Source organism: Myotis davidii, unplaced genomic scaffold (assembly GCF_000327345.1).
Source record: "Myotis davidii unplaced genomic scaffold, ASM32734v1 scaffold875, whole genome shotgun sequence".
Taxonomy (NCBI): Eukaryota; Metazoa; Chordata; class Mammalia; order Chiroptera; family Vespertilionidae; genus Myotis; species Myotis davidii.
In genome coordinates this window covers 1282239-1289935 of record NW_006286244.1, presented here as the reverse complement: position 1 = coordinate 1289935, position 7697 = coordinate 1282239, and the positions used below count along the sequence as shown (strand labels likewise).

Genomic DNA, 7697 nt, shown 5'->3' with positions numbered 1-7697 from the left:
GCCTGACAAAGGAAAGACCTTCTGCACATGCACACGGATGCATCTGGAGGACACCATTGCATGAGGGACCTAGAGGTCATCGCACTCCTAGGGACAGAAGGCAGGAGGGGCTGCCAGGGCTGGGAGGGGGGAGGGGGAGTCAGTGTGCGATGGTAGGAGGATCCGTTTGGAAAGGTGAGAACATTCTGGAGGCAGTCACTGCAGGCGACCTCTCCCCGCCAGAGCAGAGCAGACTGCAAGCATCCAGCAGGCGTGTGAGCTGCAGGCAGGAGGCATCAGCCCGACAGCAGGAACCTTTTTCAGCAGGAACCGGGCGGGGCGGGGCGGGGCTGTGTGTGCAACAGGGGACCGGACCGTGGGTCTTCAAGGAAAGGCAGGCCCAGCTGGTTCACGAGATGACCTTTGACCCCTGCCTTCCCAGCTGCTCCCACACGCTTTTGCTTTTAAGGTTTCAAAGGTCAGACCGGAACTGGGAGGGGGTTGGGGGGGGGACCTTGGCTGCAGGGACTGTGGCCTCAGCTGGGCAGCTTCCCTGGTTTCTGGCGCAGGGAGCCGCCGGTGTGTGATACCAGCCACTGAGGTGAGAAACACTACAGGTCCTGAGGAGGAATCCGTGCGGCAAAATGACGACATGTTTAGAGAGAGGACGCTTAAATACCCATGAGCCAACACGGTGGGGCCTCGGGGAGGCAGTTCTTATCAGGGCCGACTCTGAAAGAGAAGCTAAGATAAAGGTGCAGTGTCCTACCCGGCCAGTGTGGCTCAGTGGTTGAGCATCAACCTGGGAACCAAGAGGTCCCAGTTCAATTCTGGGTCAGGGCACAGGCCCGGGTTGTGGGCTTGATCCCCAGTGCGGGCCGTGCGGGAGGCAGCCGGTCCCTGATTCTTTCTCACCACTGATGTTTCTCTCTCTCTCTCCCTTCCTCTCTGAATAAAAAAAAGAAAGGCTGCTGTGTCCAAGGGACCCTCAGCTCCCCCTCCCCTCCCCCAGTGAAACCAACCTCCAGGAGGCGGGGAGAGCAGCAGCAGAAGAACAAGGAAGACGCTGCAGACGAAGGACTGACCCCTCTCACTAGTGCGAGAAGCGAGAAGCGGGGCTGCGCTGGGAAGGAGCAGGGAGTGCTGGGAGGGCGCGGGGTGCAGGCAGACACAGGAGCTGCCAGTGGGAAGGGAAGGAGGCTGCTGATGGGAGCTGACACCTGAGGGGAGGCCAGGGTAGAGGCAGGGCCAGCCTCAGGCAGGGAGAGACCTTTCTTCTGAGAAGAGGAAAAGGGGAAGGATAGTGGGGGGCAGGTCCCTGGTTGAGAGGGAGTGTCTTCAGTTGGGCACCTGTCCCTCCCCGTCACCCACGGAAAGGCGGGTCAAGGGCTTGCAGAGTTAGTGAAGGTTAGAGCTGCTGATGGAGCAGGTCAGGGAGGAGGTGGGGGGACCCTGCCGAACAAGGGGTGACCGGGTCACCAGTGAACACAGTGAGGGGTTAGCAGAGCACAGGACGTAAGATGACATGGACTTCACATGACAAATGTTTGGTGCCCGGGCTGGGGGATGGAGCAGCAGCCTCGGTGACAGGTTGGCCTAGGAGGGAAGGAAGGTGTGGGCAGGAGAGCAGGTGACTGAGGAGGCAGGTAGAATAAGAGGGCAAGGGAGGGGCAAAGACTGCAGAGTTAGTGGCGCGTACTATTTGTGTTTGATCATATAGAGTCCATTAGTCAGAGGCTGGTAAGTAAGCCTGGCTTTAGGACTAGGGGTGCTCATTTAACAAATGTTTACTTCACTGCCAAATGCCAGGCATTGGAATGTTTGCTGCCACGGATTCGATCACCTGATACACCTGTCAGCACAGGAACGTGTCAGTCCCGGGGCCCCAGGCCATGTCTGGGCTCAGCACAGTCCCCACAGGGGCGCCCGTCTTTTCCATCTGTCACCTCCATGGCTGACCACTGCCATCTGATCATCACGTTCTCTCTCCAGGTACCAGCTCCGGAAGCCCAGCCCGTGCAGCTCTCTGCCTGGGCCGAGAACTGACCAGGTGCACCATTTCCTGAAAGGACGCCGTGTGCCCTCTAAGGCGGACATGCTGTCTGTGAGCGAGGCCTTCCTTCCAGTCGCATTGATGTGGTGACGATGGGAAAGGCTGTGACTCCCACCACAGGAAAGGGATCCCCTAAGTCTTCAAGTTTCCTATGCACCTGGCTCTGGACCCCATTCTGCACCTGAGAGGGAAGTCCATCACCCCTCACACGGAATCACACAGGGCTCCTGGGTCCCCTGAAGCTGTTGGGAACCACACACACACACACACACACACACACACACACACACACGCCGCGGGCTCTCAGAGAGCGGATGATCTGGTCTTCAGGAAAGATGGGCTTTGTCCCAGCCGGGAGTTGCCTGCGCTGAAGAGCAGACCCGCACACTCCTGGCCGCCGCGCGGAGAGGGGCCTGCAGCTGGGGAGGGTCCTGCACTTGCCAGCCTGAACGATGGGCAGAGAACAGGCCTAACACTGAGGACACTGCAGGTCATGCTGTTTCTAATTGTAACAAAGAGAGATGCCTTGTTTGTAAGTCCCAGTGTCTTTCCTGCGTGATTAAAAATTCATTGGCAAACAATAAACTTCCCTCTAAAGTATATTCTCATTCATAATTCATTAGCATTTTATGACTATTGCTTTTTAAGACTTCCTAAGTGCCCAGAGCACAGCGTAGGAGAGAAGAAGTAAGAGACAAGCTCCCTAAGTCTGTCACCGAGAGGTCACCGCTGGGAGTGCAGGGCGGCACCTGGCGTGTCCTCAGGAGTCATGCCCATCACTCCCCGGGATGGGTCTGCACTGGCCGGATCTCTCTCCCTTTGCTTGGCAGCCTTGAGGGAATTACAAGGAAGAAAGCGTGTGGCCAGGGTGCTGACCTGACTGGCCTGTTATGCTGGAGCCACCATCCCCTAAGCCCGGTGACTTCATCCAGCCTCCACAGCAGCCTGCATGTCCCTTCGCTTTAGTCCACACTCACGGTTCCAGAGAAACAACAGTCCAGTCTTCTTCAAACAGCAGGGCACAGCCCACGCCAGGCCGGGCGGGCAGAGCGCGCAGTGAGCATGGGCCTTGCACAGACACCTGTGCTGGCTGACTCTACGGAAAGGGTGCTGTCCGGCCGGCGTGGCCCAGGGGCTGAGCCCGACCTATGATTCCGGATCAGGGCACATGCCCGGGCTGTGGGCTCGATCCCCAGTTGGGGGTGTGCAGGAGACAGCGATTGATGTTCTCTCTCACCGATGTTTCTATCTCTCTCTCCCTCTCCTTTCTGAAATCAATAAAAACATTAAAAAGAAAAAAAGGGAAGGGGCCCAAGGGTTATGTTGGTGATGTGATCAATTACGGAAGAGGTAGAACCCTTATCACAGTGAGAAGTAAAGTTCACATGTGCCGGCATGAAATTGTCTTTCCAGGAGCTCAAATCAAAGGCCCTTGGAAATACCATTAACTTATCCTGACTTTTCTGTGAAGCTGTGGCTTAAGTCCCCAGGGCCCTAAATAATGCCACCAAGTCCCCTTCTAATCACCCCACCCCCACCCCCACCCAGGAGCTGTCTCGCCTCCTGGCACACAGGCGTCGGCGGCTGTGGGCCAGGCGCGGAGCAGGGGCCGTGCCGTGAGCTAAGCTGCTGAGATGAACTTTGGGACGCTGGGTTTTCTTGCTTCATATCCACTAAACCAGCCTCAACTGAACCTGCCCTGGATGCCTGTAGGGTAAACAGTAACCTGAGCTACGTGAAGAGGTCAGTTTAAAAGACCAGACTCAGGAGACCAGGATACAGACCAGGATACGGGAGGATCAGCGGTGGTGGCACTGTGGGAGGCGGACGGGAGGTGGGCTCTGGGTGGGCAGGCGGGGCTGCAGAGGACTGGAGGGGCGGGAGGGGCAGCAGGCAGGGGCAGGTGAGGGAGAGGCATGTGTGATAAGATGATGCTCGAGGGCCTGGCTGGATGACTGGGCAGATGACAGGCCCACCCACCAGGACAGAAAGAGAAAAGGGGTGTCACTTTGTCTCTTAGGTGAATGAGCACATGGGAGACAGAGGGTGGCTTAGAGGAGACAGGTATTGCCTCGCAGCTCTAGGGGCTGGAGCCCAAGTCAAGGTGCTGGCCGGCCATGCCCTCTCTGGAGCCCCAGGAAAGATCCTTCCCCGCCCACGAGCTTCTAGTGGCTGCCAGCCACCGGGGCGACCCCGGCTTGGGGCTTGGAGATGCGTCCTCCAGTCTCAGGCTCTGAATTCACATCACATTCTCCATGCAAGTGCCTGGGACAAACGCCTCTGGTTTATAAGGACACCAGTCACTGAGTTAGGGCCACACCCAACGGGACCTCCTCTCAACCTGCCAAGCCCCTATTTCCACACAAGGCCCAGTCACAGGACCTGGGGTCAGAATCTGAGCATGTCTTTTGGGGAACATAGTCCAACCCGCAAAAGCCTCTAAACACACACACACACACACACACACTCCCGATAATTCTCAAAAATCACGTGGTAGCCGAGACCGGTTTGGCTCAGTGGATAGAGCGTCGGCCTGTGGACTGAGGGGTCCCAGGTTCGGTTCTGGTCAAGGGCATGTGCCTGGGTTGCGGGCGCATCCCCAGTAGGAGATGTGGAGGAGGCAGCTGATCGATGTCTCTCTCATCGATGTTTCTATCTCTCTATCTCTCTCCCTTCCTCTCTGTAAAAAATCAATAAAATATATTTTAAAAAAATAAAAATAAAAAAAATCACGTGGTAAACACTATAATACTTTCAAAACAATGCACAAAATAAAAATAAAGAGTACATTGTAATAATAATGTACCAACAATTTGTGTTGTTTCATAAAGTATTTTCGCTGTAGAAAAATTCCAATGTATAGAGATTTGTCCTAGATTTTTCCTATCAAATTTCCTCAGCCCTTAAAATATTATTTCGTAGCATTTTCTGAACTATTTATACTTTAAAAAATATTTTTAATTGATTTTAGAGAGAGAAGAAGGGAGAGGGAGAGAAACATCGATGTGAGAGAGAATCATGATCGGCTGCCTCCTGCACGCCCCCTACTGGGGATTGAGCCCACAACCCAGGCAAGTGCCCTGACTGGGAATCAAACCAGCAACCTTTTGGTGCAGGCGAGGAGGCCCAACCAACTAAGCCACACCTGCCAGGGCTGCACTACTCATACTTTTTAGCTCCTTTCTGAACATGATGGCTTGGTACTACCTCTTTGATTTGTTAGTCTATCTCACAACTCTTGGTATCAGAAACGACTTTATTCATTTATTTTTAAATATATTTTTATTGCTTTCAGAGAGGAAGGGAGAGAGATAAATATCGACGATGAGAGATAATTACTGATTGACTGCCTCCTGCACACCCACTGCTGGGGATCAAGCCTAAAACCCGGGCATGTGCCCTGACTGGGAATCGAACCCAGGACCCTGCAGTCCACAGACCCACGCGCTGAGCCAAACCACCTCAGGCCAGAAAGGACTTTAAAGTCAATCTGTGACCCCCCCCAAGGCTCAGCTGGTGGGAGCTCCTCGCAGGCGGAACCCACACTAACTGGCCAGGGCTTTAAGAATGTGGTAAGTCAAACAACATTTGGGAAACATTGTCAGTTTAGGACATTCAGACAGAAGGTTTCCATCTGAAACCTAGGCAGTTAAGATTGCCAATCTGTATCACACTATTATATAAAGTATATGTTTTCCATGTGGTTAGTGGCTTCAAAGCACCAAAATGTTGAACACCACTCAGCCGATGGGAGGTGAAATACGGCCTTAACGTGGGAAAAAGCAGGGAGATATGGCTGATTAACAGTACACTGTAGCGGTGGCTCTTTATTTGCCATTTTATCCCGGTGAGGTGCACAGAGCCCTCTTTCCAGAAGAGAGAAGTGGAAAGGTTAGGCAAATATTGTTTTTACCAGCTACTGAAGAGACGAGTTCCGGCCCTGACTGTTTTCCTTTGGGGGAAGAATGCCGTGCACACAAGGTCAATAGGGAAGGTGACGGCGTTAGGACTCGGTTCGGGGTGATTTTTACCTTCAGGCTGACACTGCCAACTGCCAGACTGCTCTTTCTGAAACGAACTTTCTAGTGGCTTCCTCTATTACAGGAAAAGGTTAAATTCCGTTGGTAACAAGTAAAAGTCTACTCGGGAGGTACCACAAAATAAGAACCCTGATAATCAAAGCCTTGTGATCAGAACGTCACCAGTTACTGTGCGGCTCGAAAGTTCAAGGAACCATGAAGGCAACTAGGGATGCGCCAGCCACGCTACACTGCATCACGGTTCCGGCTCCGGCTCACAGGAGGCAACAGAAACAGAAGGGCCCCATTTCCTGCGCTCCTCCCTCCACCCCCACTCGGGGTCCACGCCTCCTCCTGAGCCTCCTCTAGGCTCAAGAAAAAAGGGGCGGTGGGGTCAGGGGCACTTGAAAACAAAGAGAAGCAAGAGTGTATGTAACCCCAAACTGCTGGAGAAACGGGTCTGCTTCAGGAGAAGGGACTGGGATGCCCTAGCACAGTGGTTCTCAACCTGTGGGTCGCGACCCCTCTGGGGGTGGAACGACCCTTTCACAGGGATCGCCCAAGGCCATCGGATAACATATATAACTACATATTGTCTTCTGATGAATCACTATGCTTTAATTATGTTCAATATTTTAAAATATACTTTATTGATTTTTTACAGAGAGGAAGAGAGGGATAGAGAGTTAGAAACATCGATGAGAGAGAATCATCGATCAGCTGCCTCCTGCACACCTACTGGGGATGTGCCCGCAACCAAGGTACATGCCCTTGATTGGAATCGAACCTGGGACCCTTCAGTCCGCCGCTCTATCCACTGAGCCAAACCGGCTAGGGTTGTGTTCAGTTTGTAACAATGAAAATAGTACATCCTGCATATCAGATATTTACATGACGATTCATAACAGTAGCAACATCACAGTGATGAAGTAGCCACGAAAATAATTTGATGGTTGGGGGTCACCACAACATGAGGAACTGTATTACAGGGTCGCAGCATGAGGAAGGTTGAGAACCACTGCCCTAGTCTAGGAGAACCCGGGACCACGTGGGTGCAATGTTCTAAGCCTCTGCACCTGTGACAACACCGGGTCCTTAGGAGGCAGCAACTTCCCCAGGATCTCCGAAGCCTTCTGGGGAGCAGACCCCTGACCCCCCGGGTCACCAGGCATGCGCCCATCACAGGAGCAAATGCACTGTGACCTTTTGGGGTCCCCTCTGCCTTACCCTTGCCCTTCTCCCCAGGGCTGTGGGGCCTCAACCATGCTCCCCTTGGGGGACCTCCTCTCTCAGGGCCTGGGCATGTGCAGTTCTGCTGAGCTGGCTGGGGCGCCTCTCCCGGGGTGGGGGGCCCCCAGGCTGGGTTAGGATTCTCTGTTAGGGTTCAGCATCTTTGTAAGGCACATTTCACAGACCACATTCCTTCCCAAGTCCTGCCAGGGCTTGAGCCATTCATTAGAGTCATAATTGGATTAACACTGTGTCCCCCCCATACCTCCCCCGCTCCCCCCACTAAACAGGGGGCGCCACCAGCCTGAGTGTGCCCTCCAGCATGCGGGCTCCCGGATTCCCTTGCACACCCACCCTTGCACACACACACTCCCGGGGAAGGAGCGGCCGGGCCTGCGGGACCCTCGTGGGGCGCA

The 7697-nt window shown here is 54.0% G+C and overlaps 1 long non-coding RNA gene across 1 annotated transcript; it reads left to right on the top strand.

Annotated features, from left to right (window-relative positions):
• Positions 1–948: 948 nt before the first annotated feature.
• On the top strand, positions 949–2632 carry LOC107182116. The gene is made up of 2 exons (XR_001512837.1): positions 949–1075; positions 1972–2632. It is a non-coding gene; the product is annotated as an uncharacterized LOC107182116 (long non-coding RNA).
• Positions 2633–7697: the final 5065 nt, after the last annotated feature.